Genomic DNA, 25,894 nt, shown 5'->3' with positions numbered 1-25,894 from the left:
TTATATGAGGGCAGAGAATCAAATCTCTCCATTTCTTTCCTTCGCAGCCATATTGCTGCAGTCTTGAGTTAGCACGACAAAAGCTAATGGCTGAAAGAAACACCCCCATTTATAAGGCAGTAAAAGAGAGAGAGAGAGCCGCGCATTAACATGCTGCAATTCTTTCCTTTGAACTTTCAGGAAATTTCTTTGGTTTTAATAGCACACCTTCAATTATATACACTCAGAGAGAGGGATTTTTTTTCATAGCAATACCCTGCCTGTTTATTACTTTTTAACAGAAAAAGTGAGCTGCATCACAGACGTGTGGAACATGGGAGTATCATATCTGAGTATATATTAGGGTACATGTCAGACATTTTGTGAATGTTGGCATTTACTGTACAGGCTGGCAAGGCAGTTACAGCAATGGCTCACCTCTTCAAAAGGATATGGTAGAATGTAATGCTAATGTCCAATGAAGGTCTTCCAGACTTGAGTGTTGAGCACAATTGCCTCCAGCTTCAACTTCTTCTTCCTAATAGTAGTGATATCATCATTTATTCAGTCAGATCGACTGCACAACAATGTCTCTGAAGCAAATTCAGGATGAGAGCAAGGCTCCTCTTTGCCCTCAGTGCTTGCTCTTGGTGACATCATCTGATTGGCTACATAGCGTCACTGTAACCTGGAGGAAGAGTGGAAATGAGACTACTGGTAATAATACCTGGCTGATAAGTAATGTGAGAGGATTGAGAAAGTGAGGCTTGAGGGTTTGGGGCAAACACACCCACTTAGTTCTTTTCTCAGTCAAATGTGTTTGCTAGAGAACATTCAGTTTAACCTGGTTAATACCGTATTTTTCGCTCCGTAAGACGCACCTGACCATAAGACACACTTAGTTTTTAGAGGAGGAAAACAAGGGAAAAAATATTCTGAATCAATGCCGCTGTTGGTGGTGGCGGCGGAGGGAGGAGCAGCCTGCTTTCAGGCTACTCGCCCCGCCCCTCAGCTGCTGGCGGCGGAGGGGGGAGCAGCCTGATTTCGGGCTGCTCACCCTGCCCCTGCCCCTCAGCCATGGCTCTGGCAGCAGAGGTATCCCTCCACTCGAGGGATCCCGCTGCCGTCCAGTGGCTTCGCTCCATAAAACACACAGACATTTGTTTTTAGGAGGGGGAAAGTGTGCCTTATGGAGTGAAAAATCCGGTACCTTTGGTGACCATGGCATCAAAACAGCTCAGAAGGGACTGACCAGATAGACCAAGGATGGAGAACCTATAGCTCTCCAGATGTTTTTGGACTCCTTTCCTGGTCAGGGATGATGGAAGTTGTAGTTCAGCAACATCTGGGAGGGCAAAAGGTTGAGTGGTATAAGAGAACTCACATAGAAGAAGTAGGAGAATGAATGAGCAGAGTTTGGATGTGTTATTAAAATGTTCACTGACAGGGGCTCCAGATGATTTACAGATAAAATAAAAAAGAGCTAAAAGCATCTGAAGAAGTGCGCATGCACACGAAAGCTCATACCAATGACAAACTTAGTTGGTCTCTAAGGTGCTACTGGAAGGAATTTTTTTCTTTTGTTTTGACTACGTCAGACCAACATGGCTACCTCCCTGTAGGTAAAAGCATTGAGAGAGAAAAGCTATCATTAAAAAAAACAATTAAACATTAATAGAATTAATTCTTTCTCTATATATATCAGGGTCCCCAAACTAAGGCCCGGGGGCCAGATCCAGCCCAATCGCCTTCTAAATCCGGCCCGCGGACAGTCCGGAAATCAGAATGTTTTTACATGAGTAGAATGTGTCCTTTTATTTAAAATGCATCTCTGGGTTATTTGTGGGGCATAGGAATTTGTTCATTTCCTCTCCTTCAAAATATAGTCCGGCCCCGCACAAGGTCTGAGGGACAGTGGAACGGCCCCCGGCTGAAAAAGTTTGCTGACCCTTGCTCTATATATTATTATTTGTTTGTTTGTTTGTTTGTTTGTTTATTCTTTTATACCCCGCCCATCTGGCTGGGTTTCCCCCGCCACTCTGGGCGGCTTCCAACAAATACCAAAATACATTAAAATATCACAGATTAAAAACTTCCCTATTAAAACTCCCCTATTAAAAATAATAATACAATCACAACAAAAACAGCAGAGAACCAACTGTGCCAAGGTACAACACACATGTGTTATGAGAGGCATCATCTTAGCACTAGTATCTTGGAACAAGATATTTCCCTGCCTGAGGTAAAAGACAATATATCACCCTACCACCCTCATCCCAATTCTTTGTAAAGCAGCTACCGTAACTTTGGCTGCCTCTGCTGTACCTACGGCAGTGTGGTGCACAAATGCTCTAGCCCATAGCTGCCAAGTTATCCCTTTTTTTAAGGGAAATTCCCTTATGCTGAATAGGCTTCCTCATGAGAAAAGGGAAAACTTGGCAGCTATGCTCTAGCCTCCAACACCTCTCTGCCACACCCTGCTCAACAGTTTCAGCCACCTGAAGCAGCTGTCTCTCTGTGTGTGTCTAATGGTAGGGACAACCCTGTATATTAGGTCAGATGAAGAATGCGTCTCTTAAAATAGAGCTTTTCACCTGCAGTTGTATAGAGAGGGATGTGACAGCATTTTAGACATATGAAAGTTTTTAAATCTAATTGATGAATCAATTAAATGTTGCAGTGCTTGTAGCTAGGCATAGGGATCAAATAGAGAACAATTGTACACATCAAATCTGAGGAGGCTAACGTGGTCATAGCCAGAACAGTGTTAATATAATACAGGACTGTGCCTGTATTATGCAAGAAGGAAATGGATGCTTTTCCCCCCTATTCTTTTTCATCCATAACACAGTTCATTCACACACCCGCATATAATTGGCTATCGCGCGTCCCTTAACAAAGACCATAGCCAACTCACACTTGCAGTGGGCGGTTGAGTCATGCCACCCATGAAATCCTCATTTTTCAGTTATGAAAATTTATCCCAGTCCAAAAAGGTACCTCATTGTCTACACACTGTTTTAATATGAGGAAATGCAGGATGTGGGGGTGGATGTGACTCTTATAAGACTCCAGCCGTGAAGATTAAACTAGTGAGGGTATAAACAAAGCAGAAAGCTTGCAATAAATATAAAAAAGCCGAACATTGGAAGTCTGTACCAGGCCCCTCTAGAGATGGATGGTCCGAGGGGCATTGCCTTGTCTGGATTCTAAGGAGCATTCAAAGAGTTGTTACGAAATACCTAGTTATCTCCCACTTGGACCACTGCAATGCACTCTACTTTGGGCTACCTTTGAAGGTGACCCGGGAACTGCAACTAATCCAGAATGCAGCAGCTAGACTGGTGACTGGGAGTGGCCGCCGAGAACACATAACACCAGTCCTGAAAGACCTACATTGGCTCCCAGTACATTTCCGAGCACAATTCAAAGTGTTGGTGCTGACCTTTAAAGCCCTAAATGGCCTCGGTCTTGTATACCTGAAGGAGCGCCTCCACTCCCATCGTTCAGCCTGGACACTGAGGTCCAGCTCTGAGAGCCTTCTGGCAGTTCCCTCACTGCGAGAGGTTACAGAAAAACAGGCAGAGGGCCTTCTCGGTAGTGGCGCCCACCCTGTGGAACGCCCTCCCATCAGATGTCAAGGAAATGTGCTCCACACAAACATTGCTGCTTGTTTCTTTATTGTTTGTTTTGTTGGTATCTTGTTGCTGTTGAAAACTTAATAAACGTATCTTTAAAACAAGATGCTTTGTTCAAAAATGGCACCCATCTACTCCCCCCCCCTCACCTGTGTCCACTTTTATCCGCTTTTATTTTCTCGGGATTCTGCTCCCTCATTCCGCTTGACGTGTTAGACCAAACAAACTCAATCCACTGGCTTCGAGACAATATGAAAGCTGTTTCTGTGATGTGTGTCCAGGGATGTGTCATTTGCACATTCAAATCGTCACTTGATGGGGCGGCCATCCTGAGGTGACCTTCCATGCAAAGACCTTACCTGTTTAAACTAAGAACATGTATATTCATGTGCTATAAATGTGCCATGTGCCATTCATCTGGGAGTGGCAGTAAAAGACAGCTTCAGAAATTAAAGCTGTCTTCACAATGCTTTGCTTTTTTTTAAGAACAATCCCTGTTTTCAATTCATCACATTCTGGATAGAAGCATGAAGCATGGAGAAAGATTTACTCTTCTGTTATCTTCTCTTATCATGACCATAACTGACATATACACTCCACCACTGTCTTCCGCTCATGTGTCCTCCCCCCATGTCAAGGAATCAAAAAGCCTTTTTCTGAGGAAACATTTACCTCATAAGATATAATGCAAGGAGGTCCAATACTATCACCGTACCTACGAAGAATGCAAATGCTATTATTTGTTGACAGAGAAGTTAGCAACCAGTTTGTAGCTCCCAAGAGGTTGGAGGGAGTAGGGAAGGGAGGGAAGATAGCTAGATTCCTCGTTCCTTAGCTGGATTTCCAAATATGTACTTGATTATCCTTTGAACAAGATGGTGCTCCTGACAGAACACAAGGTGGTCAAGTGGGTTAATGATCCATGGGCAATATGCCTATTCCCAAATTTAATACTGCTGCGCTAAATATTTGCTTTATTTCTGTCCCAAGATTAACTGCTGAAGAATTGAGCAAAAAGGGTTAGTTTAAAGCAGGCACCCCCAAACTTCGGCCCTCCAGATGTTTTGGACTACAATTCCCATCATCCCTGACCACTGGTCCTGTTAGCTAGGGATCGTGGGAGTTGTAGGCCAAAACATCTGGAGTGCCACAGTTGGGGATGCCTGGTTTAAAGTTTCTGCAGATACTATAGCAGGAGAACTTACAGACCGGAATTAGATTGCAGCAAGATCTTTGTCAATTACTAGTGTAACCTGTCACAAAATGTTGCAGTACCGGTACATCTTCACCTGGGCTCCTAGCAGGAATATTCTGATTCAGGGTTCCAATGAGCCAGCCCGCTCACAGGTCCTTATAATATCAGTGGAAACAATTGGTCCTGGCGAGTATTAACCACTTTCCATTTTAACCTGAGGGTTGTCATTTTTCAGTTCTAATTTAAATTTAAATTTATTTTAATTAATTTTGGGGTGCATTTTAATCGATTGATTGCTTGTTTTTATTCATATTGTATTATTTATATGATATTAGCCACTCTGAACCCGGCTCCAGCCAAGGAAGGCGGGGTATTATTAAATTTATTATTATTATTATTATTATTATTATTATTATTATTATTATCATCATCATCATCATCATTATTATTATCAGCTGTTAAGAGCTCAAAGCAAGCCCATTCAATCTTCTTCCTCCCCTCTTGGTTTTGCATTTTTCTTCTCTGACATTATTCTGAGGTCCATTGAGCATGTTCAGAGTAAGGATGACATGATGTCCTATGATATGCTGCAATATTGCACTGAGATCTTACCTTGACTCTTAATGCCTAGGGACCAATAGTACTCTGTCTTTGTCTTTTATCTGAGGGCTGGCCTAGAGCAGGCATTGGCAGCCTCCGGCCCATAGAGGCCGTTTATCCGGCCCACGGGCCGCCCATGTACCGAGCCGCCCGCTCGGCAAGTCCCCCACGCGCTGCGGTAAACCGGCGCGGCACGGGGACTCACCGAGCAGCGCCAGGAATCGCTTCTGTGCAGACACAGAAGCGATTTCTGGCGCTGTGGACATTTTTGGAAATGGGCAGCTAGCACCGTAAATCACTTCTGCGCATGTCCGCGGCAGCGCAGAAGCGATTTCCGGTGCTGCCTGCCGATTTCCAAAGTGTCCGCAGCACCACCAGAAATGGCTTCTGCGCCTGTGCGGCCCATGTCCGGCCCACGGATTATAGTCCGTGGGAATCCTTCGGCCCACGGGAAGAAAAGGTTGCCGACGCCCGGCCTAGAGCATTTGCTTTCTTAATGGCTCATTTCTCTCTCTTTTATTCCCTTAATGGCTCCTTCCCCAGGTGATTACCTTACGAGGAAGCTAACCTGGTTTATATTTTAACACTTGCTGCATCCAGGGGTTAAAAGGTCTGGCACACACAAACTCACAACACAGGGGAGTCTGGTACCCACAAGCTCATAGCAATACACTTTCCAGATAGATGAGATTGTCCGTGGCTCAACACTGAGTATGCACTCGATAGGAAACCTCTGTCTGCCTCTGGGTGCATTGATAGCCCGTATAATTACAGGACTGAAGAACTGGAATTCCTGACCTGAAGATTCCCCAAGAATCCCTAGAAGATTAGGTCATATTGCAGGCTAGGGCCAGGTTATACAACAGGCTACAAATCAAGAGCAGGTGGGATTGAAGAGTACGATGCTAGAGGTGTTTGTAAGACTAGTCATTGCTTAACACAAAACATGCTGTGGAAGCTCAAGGAACCTGGCCAGATCGTACTCCACAGGAAAGGGAGGGGATGGGCACGGCACTCACTAGCCAACCTGTTCTGAGGAGAAATTTCTTGCCATCCACACACACAAACAAAAAAACCACGGGGAATCACTTTGATTCTGAACATGAAAGCAAGAGGTGTTACCCCCCCCTCTTTATTTCAGGGAAAATATATTATTAGCATTTTTAATTACTACTATCCAATATCCCACTTGAGTTACCTCAAAGAAGGAGGATTCCCCCCGCCTTCCCTTCGCCAATCTATTAGTCAGTCAGGCATAAGATGAAAAGTCTCCATGCAGTATACTTCATAAGTGTTAACTCACTCTGTTTCAAAGTGAGTGAGTTCCTTACTCCAGTGGCTCTAGGGGGAATGTTCTAGAATTTCACTTCTCTGGCGGTGAGAAATGTTCTGATCGCTACCCTAGACTTACTAATTGACAGCTCCGGCTCATTTATTCTGATACTCATGCTCCCTTTTAACTCTTAAAAGAAAATCCCTTTCCCCGTTGCTCACTTAACTTTTCCATATTTAGTTTGAGAGTTAAATGTTCGAGTTTACAAAGTGGTTTCTAACTTTCCAGGTTCTTTAATGTGCAAGAAAAGTTCCACCGAGAAAGAACAAACTCCAAAATCCATAGCTGGTTTTGAAAAATGGTGGCTCCCAATATTTGAAAACATGAAGCCTGGCTGAGACTCAGGACAGGCAAACAGGACTGTCTTCAAAGTGTCTAAGCAGCATGCTCCAAAATCTAGAGATGGGAGAGAAATTAAGATTTGCAACCTGCCTAATTCACACTTCCCGAAACAATACACACTGAAATGCAGCTGTTCTTCAAAATGTGTACTTCTCTGAGTTCTGTGATGCAATTCTCAAACCATAACACAAGTACACAAAGTTTATTAGAGGAAGGTGTACATAAGAATGCATATATTAGTAAAATTAACATTAAAAAAGGAATTGCGTTGAAGATAATTGGTTGCAAAAATATATCTTTTGGGCAAAATTCATACAAAAATATAGAGAAACTCTGACAGCAAAACACTGGTGGAATTTCATGAGAACTTTTAAAAAAGAAATTCACAAACTGATGCAGAGGTGAGGCAAACTGAACTTAAGGTTGGAGAAACTAAGAAACCAATATGGACAGATTCATCCACCCTGCTAGAACGCCCTGTGAGTTTTTCAAATAATCTTTAGATGTATCTCTTGAACTGTATATTACTTCATGGGTCCAGGGTATGCATTTGCCAGGATTGCCAAAACACCAGGGAGAGAATTGAAATGCACTGGGCCAGCTGATAGTGGAAGATTGCAATCTTTCAAAACAAACAAACAAACAAACAACAACAACAACAACAACCATAGCTACCACCATTGGCCACCTTATCTTAAATTCAGCTAAGACACACACACACACCCGACCATGTTTAGCACAGCTTGGGTTGGTTGGACTGTTGGCGTGGCTTGTGCTGGCCCAAAAGATTAGCTCTGGGCTAAAGGAGGGAGAGGTGCAGGGCTCCACTAAAGTGGCATTAACTCTGGAGTTAACTCTGGAAACAAAGAGAGAAAAAAACACCTTTGTAGGATAAGTCCCCCTCTCCTCTTATTCAGACATTCTTCACTCTTGCATGTAAGCCAATCAGGCAACAGGGAGTTGGGTTCCCTGCCAAGCACTATGCCATCTTTACTCTTTGTGGAGCCCCCGAGACTTTGAGAGCAAAGGACTGCAGTGGGGTGTTGCCTCTCTTTGTGAAGGTTATGCCTCTCAGAATAGGAGCTCCCCATTGTCGGGAGGCAGCCAACTGGAAGGGTAACAAACAGGGGTTCGTGAGATTTGATATGGGACCCCGACGCCGTCTCTTGCTACTAGAACCAACTGCCACTCTCCTCGCTAGCAATTCCAAAGGATGAAAGATCCTCAGCGCAGCCTCAAAACATGTCAGGGGACAACTGTGCAGATGCTTACATGCGGTTTCTTATTCACACACTGGTCAGGCCTGTACTCATGTAGCTTCGACGTCGCAACAGGATCTCCTGGACCATTCACTAGTGTCCATCTGAGCGCACTTTGGTTAAACAGGAGATATTCTGGTGTCTGAAAAGCAAGCCACTCTCATATCACGTACTGAGTTTTTTAGAAAAGCTGCAGAACCAGGAAAGAAAAAGCAGATTGTTGCCAAAGATGTCTCATCTTGCACCATTATTATATCAGCCTCTTTATGTTGCATGTACATGCATAGGCCTACAAACTTTGTTGTTTTAGCTGTCATCCTTTAAAAAAAACTATATATTCTAGTATATTTTCCCCTTTATGTTAGAGGCTCATGATTCATTCTTACTTGGCTACAGCACACTCTTCCACCCACATAGAAAAACATGCCAAACCTCTGAGGTTTTGCAATATTCTTTTGTAGCATTGCTTTTATCAGGCAATCAAGTCAATATTAATGTAATTTTTTTCCCTAAAGCAAAAGCAGCCTTTGCTGCCAAATGCACACGGCTCACTGGGTGATAAAATAAAGTATCAACAGATAGTTTTTCAAAAAAAATTAAAAAATTCAGCTAAAGATATTCCCAAAGATTTGTGGCTTGCATTTGTTTGTGCTAATACGTGCTGTGCTGAATGAAGACATTCATAAGGATCTGATCCTAAGGATCCAATCCTAAAATGTGCTTATTAGCATGAAAATTCCACCACATGTCAAGAGGATGACTCATAAACAAACTTGATTGTAGACCAAACCGTGTGCATTTTCTTTGTGAAGGTAATCCTAAAACCATAAGGGAGGATTCTGTTATGGAATGAAGGGGATGTAAATTAAGAGTGAGCTGAAACTACTTGCCTCGTTTTAAGTTTGTTTTCGTGAGTGTCAAAAGTGCCTTCTGGTTTTGGTAGCTTTTTGGCACTTGTTGCAGACACTTTCACATTGTCGCAATGTTGTTTTCTTATGCCATTTTCTTTCTCCTCCTTCCCTGCCCTTACAGTCCTCAGCCTCATCATGGGCAGTTGAGCCACCTGGATGAACGATAACTCCCAGATACCCAGCTTTCTAAGAAAGAAAGAAAGAAAGAAAGAAAGAAAGAAAGAAAGAAAGAAAGAAAGAAAGAAAGAAAGAAAGAAAGAAAGAAAGAAAGAAAGAGTTTCTAGCATTTGTAGAAGCTGAGATATGGGCCCAAATCTGTAATCACTTTATTCACATTTGTTTTGAAAGCAACTCACCTTCTTCCACCTTTAGCCAATCAATGAAGTCAGACCAGTAAGTGACATTTAGGAAAGCCGATCTAGCCAAAGAGACACAGCAAAAGCAAGAGTGAAACGCCCATGATCTCGACTCTTCTAGATTATCAGCCTTTTCTGCTGGCCGTTCCCTGGTGTGGAATTGACTGCATGACCTAAAATCCAGGATTTTAATGTGACGGGGGAGTATTGTATCAACTCAAAAACAAAAAACAGGAGCAGCAAAGCTGCAGGAGCACACAATCTTTCTAAATCAGGACTTGCTTTACCCCAAAATGCAAATTTCTTCCAAGTTCTAAAGATTGCACTGGCATTAACAGAGCAATTATTATTGTACTGTATATGGTAGTGGCCAAGACTGTGGCTGGGAGAGTGTGGCCTGCAAAGTAGTCCAGTGTTCTTATCCCTATCTTGATGAAGGGAGAGGGGAGGTAGGATATGACAACCCTGAAGTGTAATTCAGGTTTGTTAACCTGATATTTTGGATTGGGGGGGAGGGGGAGGGGCAGGGGCAGTTATGAAGCTTTGTTGCAGCAGCACTGAAGTTAATTAAGAGCTGACAGTGTAGGGAGCCAGGGGAGAAATGGGGCGCTTCAGTAGTGGTTGGAAAGACATTGTCTGAATACAAGGTCAACACACAGATGGGCAGCCGGTTTTCCCTTTAAGAACAAATCGAGGGGTAGATCTGGAATACAGGTTTCACAGAGCAGGCGTAGCTTCCAAGTGACATGTCCCGTCAGCGCAAGGATGTATGCTCGCACAGGGGAACTTTCCCCCGTCTCCTCTTCCAGATTGCTCCATAGGGTTGAGGGAACCACTCTGACAGATTTAGGGACTGCATGTGGGGAGAAGAAGGGTGGACACTCCATTGACAAGCGTAGATCCTTGCAGTGAGGGGATATTAGTTGCATAATGACTCCAGTCTAGCCAGGCCTTGCCACTGTTCAGTCACGAGATCTACCCGAAGTGTGCATGCACACGAAAGCTCATACCAATAACAAACTTGGTCTCTAAGGTGCTGCTGGAAGGAATTTTTTTATTTTGTTTCGACTATGTCAGACCAACACAGCTACCTACCTGTAATGAGATCTACCAGAAGTTTTGGTCCTGTTCTCTGTTGCTAGTCACGTTTGTTTGTTTGTTTGTTTGTGATATTCCCTCTTCCCTGATGGAAAAATTCATGAGCCTCACTTGCCCATACTGTCATTTGATTGTACTGTCTATCAACTCACAGATAATTTTGCAGATGACTTTATGATGGTAAGTCATGCATTAATGTACTGAAAATGCATGTAAGCAAACACATATGAATTTAGTCCAATTTAGACCAAAAGGCAGTGGTATAGGCAAATGAGAACAAGGACAGAAAATGCCTTTTAAAGAAACCAAGCAGATTACTATTAAACAGGACAGTGAGCTGATTTTCCAAAGTTGTGATCCTCAGTGTTGTCTAAGTTACTTATGTTCTAAAAGTTATTCAGGATGCAGCACATGTACTCAAGGATAAAAATAAAAATGAGAAATAAGATAAAATTTTGTTGGGAAATCAATACAGAATTTCACAATATTGTCTTCTGCTATTGGCCTAATTGGGTTCAAATGTTGAGAAGTGATCAGGAAGTCTAATTTCAGGAGGAAAATTCAAGTCTGGACACCAACTTCCACATTTCACAAATTGTCCAGGACTATGAATATGAGCTGTTTCTAAACCTGGGAAATGCCATGTTTACATTTCAGCATGCAAAGTTGCTTTATCATGCTCCCAAAGCAATTGACTGAATAACTGCAAATTATTAGAGGAATGTTTTAGTAAAGATTTCCTATGTGCCGTCCCAGGTTCCCTGTGTTGCAAATCACATATGATCATTGCAAAGAAGCTGTTATAGCTTAGTTTTGCACAGAAAGTGACAAGCAAAACAGTTATACACATGTAAGTCCTAGGCGTGCATAAAGTCCTTGCTTTAAAATGCAAAGGATAATTTAGACTGGTGTGAATAAACATTGCTATAAGAGATATAAATCAACTCTTAGTGTTTAACATTTCCCCGCAGTCTCAGGATTTGCATTACGGCCATCTTAATACAGTAATAATAATAACAATATTTTCCATAATAAATACCTGCTGGTGGTTCTGTCCTCGAATATCGAGGGCTTTAATCCGCCACAAACATAGAGGCAGTTAAGGGCATGCTGGTGTCCCTAATTTACAATTAGGGAATAAATATGATCACGCCCTCCGATATCAAACTCAGCATGTGAGTGTTGACATGACTGCAGCCCCGGTGGAGCCTAGAGGAAGAAGAGGAAGATATCAGCATGCTCAAGAGAACCCCGAGGTTTACAGAAGAACAAAAAATATTTGCAGCGAGGGAAGGGAGGAAGAGACTAAGTTGATTTTAAAAACCCAAGAACACCAAACCCAAAACAGCTCCATGAGGACTGAACATAAAGGGCTGAACTTACACTGAGCGGGTATTGGGGGGAGGGGGGAGAACCAGAAAAACAGTGGGGATTGGGGAATGGGGTGGAATATCTTAGAAGCAACCATTGTTGACTGGCTGGAACACTGCACAAATGCAACATTTTACAGGCCCCAGTTGTTACTGAATAAAAAATAACTGGGGAAGCTCATTAACCCCTATAGGGAATAATGGGGGTTGCGGCAGGGCCCAGCAGAAAAGCCTGTGTGTGTGTTAAAGGGTGGGTCTAAAAGTAAGGGAGATAAGGTCATTGGAGGTAATTGTGCTGTTTTTTTAAGGATACCCAAAATCTGCTGCCTGAGATGGTCCTCTTTGCACCTTTAGGCAATACCATTCTTGCATTAAAAAAATGTCCTTGCCTTGTCTCAATCACCTGTCCTGATTTGGTAACTTCTTTTGGCTCCCAGGGCCTTCATTCTTTCCTTTTACCTTAATTTTCCTGTAGCCTGGGCCCTTGCTTGCTCCACCCCAGCACTGAATACTAATTTCTCCACCTATGACACAATATTTCCTTCTTTAACATCCTGGAGGTATAGCCAAAATTATTGACTACACTGAGTATTCTCAGCACGCATATATAAACTATTCCCTCTCACTTATCACCTGCCTCAGCACCTGCCTTGTTTGTCGTGTTCTGTAGGAAATAATGTAACTGTATGCCTTAAAGAGAATCTTCTTTCTATGTGATGTTTCCTCATAGTACCTGGTATGCAATGAACACAAAAGGATTCCTCATGTATTAGCATGAGGTCAATTAGTAATGGTGATGGATTAAATAGCAACCAGAGACATTTGTCCAGATGACACAATTTTTCTCTCTGAGAGCAGCTCAATTGCAGGAGTTTAGATGGGGAAGTCCTGCAAGAACTGACTTGCACTGGTCTCTCTTATGAGAGAAATATTTCCAGTTCTCAGGCTTATGTCACTGATTGGTATCTTTTCGCAAGTAAACACTGTTGTTTTGTACTTTTCCAGATACCTAGAATTCTGGAGTAGCCCCAATTTCCAAACACAATACTGAATGGGACTGTCTCTCTATAGGCAGGAAAGGTAAAGGTAAAGCTTACTATAAAAAGAAATTCCAACCCCCCCCCAAAAAAAAACCCTGCACTGAGGGTGCAAGATAAATTTTGCTCTATGTCTGCAACAGAGGACAATCTTTGCTTCTTTGCTGGTCCTTGATTGATTTTGTCTTCCTAGTTCAGTCTCAAAAAACATATAAATATATACATATACAGAGAGAGAGAAAGGGTATGACATACAAAAACCCGTGTAAACAACAGTCGCAAAGAGTCGGTGATTAAAAAGCATATAAACCAGCATGATAACTAATGATGAAAGGAAGGACAACATTTCTACTTTTCCTGCGTATATTCATCAATGTCATAGAATCATAGAGTTGGAAGAGACCACAAGGGCCATCCAGTCCAACCCCCTGCCAAGCAGGAAACACCATCAAAGCATTCTTGACATATGCCTGTCAAGCCTCTGCTTAAAGACCTCCAAAGAAGGAGACTCCACCACACTCCTTGGTAGCAAATTCCACTGCCGAACAGCTCTTACTGTCAGGAAGTTCTTCCTAATTTTTAGGTGGAATCTTATTTCTTGTAGTTTGAATCCATTGGTCCGTGTCCGCTTCTCTGGAGCAGCAGGAAACAACCTTTCTCCCTCCTCTATATGACATCCTTTTATATATTTGAACATGGCTATCATATCACCCCTTAACCTTCTCTTCTCCAGGCTAAACATACCCAGCTCCCTAAGCCGTTCCTCATAAGGCATCGTTTCCAGACCTTTGACCATTTTGGTTGCCCTCTTCTAGATACGTTCCAACTCATCAGTATCTTTCTTGAACTGTGGTACCCAGAACTGGACACAGTACTCCAGGTGAGGTCTGACCAGAGCAGAATACAGTGGTACTATTACTTCCCTTGATCTAGATGCTATACTCCTATTGATGCAGCCCAGAATTGCATTGGCTTTTTTAGCTGCTGCATCGCACTGTTGACTCATGTCAAGTTTGTGGTCTACCAAGACTCCTAGATCCTTTTCACTTGTACTGCTCTCAAGCCAGGTGTCACCCATACTGTATTTGTGCCTTTCATTTTTTTGCCCAAGTGTAGTACCTTACATTTCTCCTTGTTAAAATTCATCTTGTTTGCTTTGGCCCAGTTGTCTAATCTGTTAAGGTCATTTTGAAGTGTGATCCTGTCCTCTGGGGTATTAGCCACCCCTCCCAATTTGGTGTCGTCTGCAAACTTGCTCAGGATGCCCTCAAGCCCATCATGGACAAGGATCTACAGTCATGGACTCCATCATGGACAAGGATTTACAGTCTGGAAGGAGTTCTTGCCAGTCAATTTTAGGAACTGATGTGGGACAACACTGACTTCCTTTAAATTCTTCAGGGTTGGCATGGGGAATAACAGCAGGGCATAGCTGACTTGTCATGGTAAGCATGAGTTTGCCCACTGGATGTGAGGAAGCAACGATGGCAGCAAATGGTCTAATTTTGAGTTGTGCCATTCCCCCACCCCATACAGCAGCCATGTTGTGTTATTATGACACATACTTGCCGGCAGCCATTTTGTAACTGGCACAGGCTCAAAACCTGAAATGTTCCCACTAGTCCAAAATAGTTGGCAACCCCTGTCTATGATGATAGGAACCATTATAATTCCATGTAGGGACTATCGGCACTCGGTAGCACCAAAGCATGTATGAACTGGCCCTTAGCAGAACATTTAAACTCAGTGATGCAATCACCATTGGGTTCAGTAAGCTAGAAAGGCCTGTGAGAAGCTAAGCTGACTGAAAAAGAACAACCTCATTAGTGGGTTATATTTGAATTCTCATGTAGAGCAAAGTGCACACTGGAGAGAACAAAGGAAGCTTGCACTGGCTGTGACGCAGGAAAGTCTTATTTCATTGTGGTCATAATGACTCATCACCACTCACTTTGCAAGACGAGAGCAAAGCCCACTTTGGTAGGGAAAGGGCCACTCTCAGCCATAGCTCCAAGTCCTTTGCTTTCAGGATAGAAGGCAGGTAGTAGTAAAAATAAAGTCAAAGAATTTTTGTCTCCAAATGTTGTGGTGGTAAGGGGCAGGGGCCTAGGAAGGCAAGTCATAAATCAACATAAGTAGGAAAACATTAAAAACAGGTAGTCTGATATGCTAAAGTTTTTTTATTTAGTCTTAGCCATATTTCTTTTTACCATTTATTAGAATTACGCAGAGGTCTAACACATGCTAGTAAAATGCGGCTGTGTTGAGTGCTCCTATTCAGGGCTCCAGTCAGCCATGCTGTTTTCCAGGATACTCCTTGGCATTCCTGCTTCACAATTCCTGGGTTTCCATCTCCCCACTCTAAAAGTCAGCCAGCAAGCATTTGTAGCCTAGTCCTCACTAGACTGCTTCTTTTTCTGAAAGGTTGGGTGGTGGGTGGTACTAACATCTTGGGCAGGTTTCCTCAACCTTGGCCCTCCAAATGTTTTTGAGACTACAATTCCCATCATCCCTGACCACTGGTCCTGCTAACTAGGGACCATGGGAGTTGTAGGCCAAAAACATCTGGAGGGCCGAGATTGAGGAACCCTGATCTTGGGGTTCCATTGAGTCCTTCAACGCTTCCCTCCTGTAAATGAGTAAAAATAAGGGGTTTTTATCAGTCTTCTTCAGTCCAGACTACAGTATGTCTGTTTATTGTCCAAATCTAATTATTTTATGAAACAGATATTTCCAGCTATGAGAGTGACTTCGGAGAGTGCCAACTGTTTCATGCTCTGGGACCCAGCGTCCTGCCGCTTGCACCTTGATGCAAGCTGGTAATCTCAGACGGTCTGTGGGTCTACGAGACAGTCCTCCCCGACCCTGGGGAGTGCGCCAGGGCTAATTACCCCCATATCAACCCTGAATTACCGGCACGGCTGAGGTCCAATCGTGTGGGAGCCAGCCATTTCTCACCACCGGAAACAGGAAGCTCCACTGAGTCCTTCAACACCTCCCTCCTGTAAATGAGTGGCGCGGTTTTGGTTACACAATGATCCATACTTGGAGAATGACTCATTTACAGGAGGGAGGCGGTAAAAATACGGTAACTAACCTTCCTTTTCCTTCATCAGACACCCTTGCACTTTTTAAACATATGCTTACCATAACTCTATTTTCTCTTTCATCAGGTGCCTTGGAGGTGAAAAGGTGACACACCGATATTTTAATTAAATGAATATTGCATCCACTTTTCCCACAACGATTGCAGAGTCAGGTACATGTGGTCTCAAGTGGACTTTTTACCAGGAGGCTGGAGGCTCGGCTTGGGAGTTGCGGGGGTGGGGGCACCAAGTGGCACCCCCCCCTGCACAGCATGGATTGGAAGCAGGATGCTGCGCATGCATCGTTATGTGGCGGGGTATCACCGCCCCCCGCGCCTCCAAAGCCGCGCGCCTCCAGCTACAAACTCCAGATAGAAAGCCTGCTCAGCCTGGCATGCCCGCCACTCTTAACAATCCCCCACCCACCCACATTGCTGAAAACATTGGGAGGCAGTATACCATGACGCAGAATACTCCCTTGCATGCATATTCAAGAAATTGCCCTAGAGTGCCCAGAGGAGACCTGTGTCCCACTGCCCCTGTGGCTACAACCCTAGTTTGAAGAACACAAAAACCTCATCGCTGCATGTGAATTGGCATTCATCATTTGATTTACCGGAAAAACAATATTTGCATAGGTGGAAGACTCAGCGATGAAAATGAAGCAAAGAATGCAATAATAGCTTGCATAGTACATTGGATTGTGACCACTATGACTCATTCTTGATTCTTGATTCCAAAAGCACATAAAGGTAAGAAAGTCAGTTCACAGAGCTAGTTTCGAGGATGGCAAACACGTTGCCTAGCTTATCAGCACCGACTTTGTCTACCATTGTTGAAGAATAATTGCCTGGGATGATAAGTAAAGTGATAAAAGAGAATGATATCTGATAGCCGATTGCTGATAGGCATCCCACCCCTTTTGATAACCAAGCAAAAGCTGGATCCTAATATGTCGTCATCATACCCAAATGAGTTCCAGGGTTCATTCTCTTTAGCCTGCTAACATTGCTCCTCCATCACCACACAGCCCCCCCCCCCCTCCATTGGATTTCCTGGGATCTGTAACAGAAGATGGTCTTGAGTAAAGTGAGGGGATTTTCATTCTCTGCCAATATATTTTTTTAACAACAAAAACAAAACCAAGAGCTTTATCTGCAGAAATCCTGAACCAGTTTACTCGGGCTACCTTTTTAGGCTCTAGATCAGGCTTCCTCAAACTCAGCCCTCCAGAGGTTTTTTTGGCCTACAACTCCCATGATCCCTAGCTAGCAGAACCAGTGGTCAGGGATGATGGGAACTGTAGTCTCAAAACATCTGGAGGGCTGAGTTTGAGGAAGCCTGCTCTAGATGTAGTGGGCTTTGGGGAGCTCCTCAGACTTAACGGTCTTGTGCTTTACCCCCTTTAGCTGGCTGCATGTATTACTTCACTTACTTATGGGGTGGTGTGTATTATTTCACTTCAAAATGTGATAGGCCAGCCCTGTTGCATTCTGTTCCTCTCTTGCTCATACTGCAGAGTTGGGACCACTGAGAACTGGTTCTAAAAGTGGCTGATGTTTTTCGCTCACAGCCAGAAAAGTGATGGTATGGTCACGTGCAAGACCCCATTTGGGAGCTGGCCCTTGTGCCCACATCTGCAAGAAGATGTGGTCTCGCACTCTGCTGTAAGTCAGAAAGCTCGCGCCAGAGCCCAGGAGCAAAAAAACAGCGAGAGGGCAAGACCCCCAAACGAGTGTTCTGATTTTGATCAGCAGGATGTTGGGGGATATGGTATGGGCATAGGGAAAAGTAGGTGGGCCAATGGATCTGAGTCTTACCTTTGCACAGCCAGCTTCATTTCAATGGCAGGAACAACCACACTGTTGTCGTCGTTTTCCAAACTGAAACACATCAGAGTGTTAGAAAGCCGTGCTTCAGGAATAATTAGAGCTGAAAAGCTCTCAAGAGCCCACCATCCTAGGACAGAAGTGGAAGAAAACTTTCCATCCCAGGATGGTTATAAATTAGAAAGTGTACAATCCAGAAAACAGTTGCATGCCATTCTGTGATTTCTCATAAAGCAAGTAGGATCAGGACAATTGCTCTCTTATTTCTAAAATTAGTCTGCAGTCCTAAACACAGGAAGCAGGCCCACTAGATAGACTGGGACTAACGCCTGAGGAAGTACACATAGGATTGCACTATTAGAGTCATAGCACAAGACATAGCGGGACCCAAGTGGTGCTGTGGGTTAAACCACTGAGCCTAGGGCTTGCTGATCAGAAGGTCGGCGGTTCGAATCCCAGTGACGGGGTGAGCTCCTGTTGCTCGGTCCCAGCTCCTGCCAACCTAGCAGTTCGAAAGCACGTCAAAGTGCAAGTAGATAAATACAGTGAGAAGGTAAACGGCGTTTCCATGTGCTGCTCTGGTTTGCCAGAAGCAGCTTTGTCATGCTGGCCACATGACCTGGAAGCTGTACGCCGGCTCCCTTGGCCAATAACACGAGATGAGCGCCGCAACCCCAGAGTCGGTCACGACTGGACCTAATGGTCAGGGGTCCCTTTACCTTTACCTTTACAAGACATGGCAGTAAAATGCAAAATAAATCTCATGTCAAACAAAAAATATGATCATTTTAAAAACTGTGTCTAAACTACCATTCTGCAGTTCTTGCTCTGAAATAGTCCCTTCCTTTCATTTTCTCCAAAGAGCAAGGCATATGGAAGGCGCATTACAAGAAGCCTTTTCAAAAATAACACGGTTGAAAACCACGTTCAGGAAACAGGGTTGAGTAGCTTGTTCATAGTTTCCCAACATACTTACATTTGGGCTTGAGGCGGGGATCCTTTTCGCTTTGAGGATGATTGGAAACACCCCAAGACGTGATATTCACTTCCATGTCAGCTAGCCAACGTTCTTCAAATTAGCACAGACAGCACCTAACCCTTTTAAAAAGCAGGTTATGCACAGCTGCTGGGATTCTGTTATATTTTTTGGCAAGGGATCATTGGATGAAGGCCAATGTAACATTTAAATAGTGGTCAGGTAGGGATCACTTGCAGAGCATAATCCTAACTTCACAATTTACCCTGACCATATAATTTAATGGCGAGCACAATCACCGCCTTTACTGTACATGGGATCCAGTTTTTTCTCTCTCTCCTGGATATCACTTTCTCCTCTCTTTCCTTCTCTCTCTCTCTCTCTCTCCACGCTGCGTTAGTGTTGCTGGTGCAACCCACTTTAGGTTTCAGATCAGTCACAAAGCATATATATATATATGAATGAACTGATTAAATATACCATATACAGTGGTACATCTACTTACGAATAACTCTACTTACGAATGTTTCTACTTACGAATGGAGCTCCGTCCGCCATCTTGGATGCGGTTTAGATAGGATTTTTTCTACTTACGAATTTTTAGATAGGGTTGCTTCGACTTACGAATTTTTTCTCCCAATGCATTCCTATGGGATTCGACTTACAAATTTGTTCTACTTACGAATGTGCGTTTGGAACGCATTAAATTCGTAAGTAGAGGTACCACTGTATTCTCCTGGGAATTGAAATAACTTGTATTTGAGAGAATGAGTGTCTGAATTCACAGCTCCCTGAATGTCACATTCTCTGACAATGTTTAAGAATCGGTTTTCTGCTGTTTCAAAAGCTGTTGTGGAAAACAACCTTCTTGTGTTAAAAAATAAAATAAAATGGCCAGGCTAGAAGATTACCAAATTAGGTGTAAACATCTTTGCATAATGATCTTAAAGGTGCAATTGGGGGGGGGGGGATTGCTGAGAACTGAGAAAGGATTCTAAGCCAATGGCATACATACAGAATCAATGTAACCTTAGGATTTCCAAGATAGTTCTACCATTTACACTACTGCTAACAGCCACAACCAGCTTTCCCAGGCCAATTCAGCAACCTCAGACATGTCTTGCCACGTTGAAACTCTTTTTCATGTATAGCACTTTTGGTACAACTTGGCATAGCTTCAAACCACCCACACACTGGAGGGATGAAAAGATCAAATTAGAGGGAAATTTCCACCTATTTATTCTCAAAGGGGGAGAAAAACATTCGGTTGCACAGGTAGGCACGCCCAAACCTTTTCTTTTTCCCCCCCTTTTTTGTCCTCAGTACTCAAATACTAGAACATGTCTATGAACCGGGAGCAACAAGAACCTCTATAGATGGCAAGCTGGTATTTGAACTCGTAGAGTCATGTCCAAGGCCCAAAATGCTCCGGTCTAATTGTGGGACCCTGGGACAGTCCTCTTTTACTACTATTTCTTTGTCTGTGAAAATAACCTAACAGAAAAAGTACCACTCTCGTTAACAAACTACAACTTTTAAAACACAACAGTTAAGTTTGAGTTTACAAACATGAAAACAACTCTCTAATATTCCATAAGAGAAAATATACATGGGTAGGCAAACTAAGGCCCGGGGGCCAGATCCAGCCCAATTGCCTTCTCAATCCGGCCCGCGGACGGTCCGGGAATCAGCGTGTTTTTACATGAGTAGAATGTGTCCTTTAATTTAAAATGCATCTCTGGGTTATTTGTGGGGCCTGCCTGGTTTTTTTACATGAGTAGAATGTGTGAGCTTTTATTTAAAATGCATCTCTGGGTTATTTGTGGGGCACAGGAATTCATTAATTATTATTTTCAAAATATAGTCCAGCCCCCCCCCACAAGCTCTGAGGGACAGTGGACCTGCAAAAAAAAAATTGCTGACCCCTGCACTTATATATAATATAATTCTTAATATTTATCTGTGTAATATATTTGTCTGCAGATATATTTTATCTGCAGGAGTTGCTGGAAAGAGGTGTAAAAGTCTCCCCTCCACTCCAGATTTGTGTAGGATTTTCTCTTTAGCCTTTTCCTCTCCTGAAAATATCCCACAATGCAGGGGGGGGGTTAGGATCAGAGTTTTCCTTCTTCCCAGGTTGATAAGCCCCATCTGCTCCTCACTTCCTTCTACAGCACGTACAGAAAAGGCGTTCTTGACCGTTGGACCCACTAGTGGCCTCACCTGCTCCATCTGCCAGAGCCTGTCTTAACATGCAGGAGACGTCCCTAACTCATGGAGGGTTTGAGACCCATTGGCTACCCTTGCCTGGTTTAGCCAGCCAGTCGAAGCCGTTCCCGGGTGTGGCTGCTGTTGCACGCTGACAACTCCTAGGAGCCACAGGTGAGAGGTGAGTGCAGATGAGGGTCAAAGGTGGACAAACTACCCTAGAAAGAGCACAACATGTCTGCCACTCCTTTCCTAACACCCCACACAGGGCCATCTTAAGCGTATCTGGTGCCCTGGCGCCATGGTGCAAAGATCCCTCCGGCGCCCCCCCACCGCCCTGTTTCCCAGCGCGGCTGTCTGGCGGGCGCAGCAGCGCAGCGGCCCCCTGGCAGCCCAGTGCCCTGGCGCATTGCGCCACCCAGCCTTGCCTTAGAGCCGGCCCTGACCCCACACCCCACAAATGCCTTAAGGCAACTCCGGCAGTCAAGCTGCTGTCAAACGTATTGGTCTGCTTTCTCCTGGGCCACATCAACAAGGCCGAGAGGTGGAAGCCCGAGACCTTCAGATACGCTGCCCAGGCTTGCACTCCAGGGATGTCCCTGGGCTGCTGCTAACACAGCAATAGACTTCGCCCCCAGAGGCACACTCCATTTTCTCTGGAGACCGACCGATGCCAACAACAATATTTTATCTTGTGGAATGTGAAAATGATGCACCTGACTATGTTGTTATGTCAGCAAAAGCACAATGTCTGTAAACTGCGCTATGAATTAAACAAGCTATGTAAATGATCATTAGAAAGACCTGATGTTCTTAACTTTTAAGGATAACTGGAGTCTGATGTTCTTAACTTTTAAGGATAACTGGAGTCTGCTGCAAGCACTTCTAAGTCTCCACAATTTATCCCAAGTCTCCCTGAGCCCTTCTCCCTTCCCTTGGCTGGTTTCTTTTTGTTGTCTTTGTTCTGTCAGCACATCAAGGGTTACTATTCTGCACATGTGAATCTACTTTACTGTATATTACTTACTGATTCTGTCACTTTCCACAGGTGAGTCTCAGGCTCTGTGCACATCGTACCTTTAAAGCATGTGACTTACCCAAGAGAATCCTGGGAACTGCAGTTTGTCAAGGGTGCTGGGAATTGTAGCTCTGTGGGAGGTTAACTGCAGTTTCCAAGATTATTTGGAGTGGGTCATGTGCTTTAAAAGTCCTCAGAGTGACTTACAGCATTGAAATACTGTATATACAAATACATAAGCCAACAAGGGCAAGAATCAAGCATGTATAAATAAATCCTACTGAAAATTCAGAAGTCAGTAGTTTCAAGCATCCAGGGAGACAAGGAATGAAGGGAAGGTGAGGAGAATTTTAGCATTCCAGTCAACTAGTTCTATATCCCAGGTGGCGCTGTGGTTAAACCACTGAGCCTAGGGCTTGCTGATCAGAAGATCGGCGGTTCGAATCCCTGTGACAGGGTGAGCTCCCGTTGCTTGGTCCCAGCTCCTGCAAACCTAGCAGTTCAAAAGCACGTCAAAGTGCAAGTAGATAAATAGGAACCGCTACAGCGGGAAGGTAAATGGCGTTTCCATGTGCTGCTCTGGTTTGCCAGAAGCAGCTTTGTCATGCTGGCCACATGACCTGGAAGCTGTACACCGGCTCCCTCAGCCAATAATGCGAGATGAGCGCCGCAACCCCAGAGTCGATCACGACTGGACCTAATGGTCAGGGGTCCCTTTACCTTTACCTTTCCTAGTTCTATATCACCAGTACCTGGAAATCTGCTTATTCCAGTATCTACCATATATATTTAATCATTGCAAAAAGGTAGGGAATAAATATTAATATTTCCCATGCAGATGGCAAATACCAATACTTTATATACATAAACAACAGGAGAACTGGTAAAACTGTTCCTATTTCAGATTTCGGGGAAGGAGGGGGGACTCGCACATGGCCAAATGCTCCTCCGTACTGATTAAAAAACAACAACAACAACCCTCTGTGAACATTCAAAACTATAATATCAGGAAGAAAGCTAGGCTGGAACTCTTCTGGCTGACACGCTTCATTTCATATGTGCAGGAAGTTTTTTTTAACACTCAGCCACACTGCCACGCCCTGCCCTGTGCGCTCCTTAGGCCAAGCAGCACAACCCAAGAATAGTTTTAACATCTCATCTGCCGCTTCCATGATGTTCTCGGCCAAAAATGGATGACAACGGTCAGTGAGAGGAGGAGCCCTTGCTGTGCCCATTTCCACGGCAGAAAACCAGATATAATTCCTTTAGAATAAAATGTTAACGTATACCTCCTAAGTATATCCTGGACAGGTGGACTAAGGTGATACTGGAGTAGGTCCTCATTCTGGAAAGTTTTGTGAACTGCACAAGGATGTAGATTCTCTCATTCTCTCTCTCTCTCTCTCTCTCTCTCTCTCTCTCTCTCTCTCACACACACACACACACACACACACACACACACACACACACACACAATGTACCTACTTTCACATTCTCAGTGCTAACAATTTCTTATTCACATAGCACAGTTATTCAGTCAAAAGTAGTTGGAATCCACTTGCATTAAGCTAAGCTGTGCAACATAAACTCTCATCAATAGACCTATTATTGCAGATGCCTCAAATGAGTCAAAGCTTTAGAGTCCGTTCGCTCATCACCACTTGTGAATTTGCATTCTGATTTATTTTTCGTTTCTTTGTTTTAACAACTTTTTTCCCCAGGAAACAAAGAAAGAAATCCAATCGAGCCCTTCTATCTTCTGAAATCGTTGCCTGCATAGCTTATTTCCACAGATAGCACAGTATGTCTTATTTTATTTATGATTCTTGGGAAAACTTTGATCTGCATGCCAATCGTGATAAAGGCACAATCTCTCATGAATACACAGGTAGCTTAACAGCCAGTTTGTCTAGTTTTGTGTGTGTGTGTTCATTTTAAATGGGCGTAGGCATTTATTTTTAGTTGTGCAATATCTAGCTCAGAGAGGTTACAATGCTGTGTCTATTTTGATACTTAATTGCTAGCAATCTCTGAAATACCAAGGGTACCTTAGAGGCACACATCAGAACTAATTACAGCACAGGGGAGGTCTGAACGGTCCGTAATTTATGCGACACCTAGATCTTTGTCCACCCAGCCGCTTTGCCATACATTTCCGGTGTATTGAAAACATAGGGTGATAGCCATCAAAGCCAAACTCGAAGCAGAGCTGCTGGAAACAGTAGACTTCATTAACTCATGAATCAAGAATTTCCTCAACCAGGCCGGCATCCGACTGGTCTGGGATGATGCTTCTACCCAGCAGTTGACTTGATGCCTCTGAAATCTCACCAGCTGGGCTATGAAGGAGATGGCACACACTCCAGCTGTCCTTTTCTGCCTGGTGCCGCTCTCTCTCTGGTCTCTTGGCTTGCAATGGCCTTCCAGATGTCGCTGGATTTCAGCTCCTGTCTTCACTGGCCCTGCTGGTGGGGGCTGCAGCCCAACAGCAGCTAGTGGGCCACAGATAGAGATGTAAAATTTCCAGAAATTTTGCAGCTCGGGGAAAAAACCATCCCCCCCCGGGGGTTTTCGGGGGGAAACGGAAATTTTGGGGGGAAATGCTACATGAGCAGTTCTTTCTTCTTTTCCAGATTGAAAGTCATTATGTTACTTTAGAAACATAAAATATAACTATGGACAATTTTAATGGGCATAAAATTATCACAACTAGCTGTCGCGGTCACCCTGACCTGCGCAGCACCCCCGGACGTTTTACGGTCTATCGATGACTGCGCCAACGACAAAATAAATACCTGCTGTCACTTATTAAGCACTTCAGACCAGGATATTGTGGAAGTAAAAATATGTTGCTTTATTGTTGGTAATGGTTTCAGTATTAGTCTTAATAATGTTCCAAATAACAGATGTTTCCTATACCGGCCTGTTACCTCTAATTATAACTATTACCGGCCTATTACCGCTAAAGACAACTAATTGTTTTTGTAAATAATCACTCAAACTCTCTATCCTGACTGATTAATAACCCACACCATCTATGCCTCACCTCAATATTTAAACCAGCTCTATCTCTACTAACAACTAATTCTCAACTAACTCTCCTCTCCAATCTACTGGATTGCAACTGATCATAAAAAAACAACCAAAAACATTGTTCAGAGTCTATTGGATTACCTTACGTTTTTATAAGAAAGGGCTACCTAACGTGGCTTTTCGTTGGAGATGTAATGTGGATGACGCTTCTTTGCAATACACGCTTCTACAGTGTTACTGAATTTTTGGGGAAGTTGCTGGACTATATGAATAAAACACTACAGAAAAATGTAAGGTTTTCAGAGGGAAATGTTCTTTTGAACTATATACCTATTGTACGGAAATTGACAACAGGACAATGAAAATGGATTCTGTGAGCCCTACTAATGAACTAGAAGAATAGAGATTTGATTCCCCTTAATCAATAACTTGATAACACAACTATATTAGGAAAATATGAATGGACTGCTTATAGACACATACTTTCTTTGGCAAAATATCATGACATTTGGAATGAGTTATACATTAATACATTATACATTAATATATTTATATTAGGATAGTAAGATTATACACATCTATATACCGTAGTAATGTATGGAAATGTAACTGATTATATTTATTGT

At 43.5% G+C, this 25,894-nt stretch overlaps 1 long non-coding RNA gene across 1 annotated transcript; it reads right to left on the bottom strand.

The window, feature by feature from the left end:
- Positions 1–236: 236 nt before the first annotated feature.
- Positions 237–24,802, bottom strand: LOC148685835 (uncharacterized). The gene is made up of 4 exons (XR_015949447.1): positions 18,025–24,802; positions 11,751–11,920; positions 9,614–9,675; positions 237–9,443 (listed from the first exon to the last, which is right to left on the bottom strand). It is a non-coding gene; the product is annotated as an uncharacterized LOC148685835 (long non-coding RNA).
- Positions 24,803–25,894: the final 1,092 nt, after the last annotated feature.

The sequence above is a fragment of the Zootoca vivipara genome, chromosome 4 (genome assembly GCF_965207765.1).
Source record: "Zootoca vivipara chromosome 4, rZooViv2.hap1.1, whole genome shotgun sequence".
In the NCBI taxonomy this organism is placed as follows: domain Eukaryota; kingdom Metazoa; phylum Chordata; class Lepidosauria; order Squamata; family Lacertidae; genus Zootoca; species Zootoca vivipara.
The sequence above is the reverse complement of the archived record's forward strand: the minus strand, read 5'-3'. Positions and strand labels throughout refer to the sequence as shown.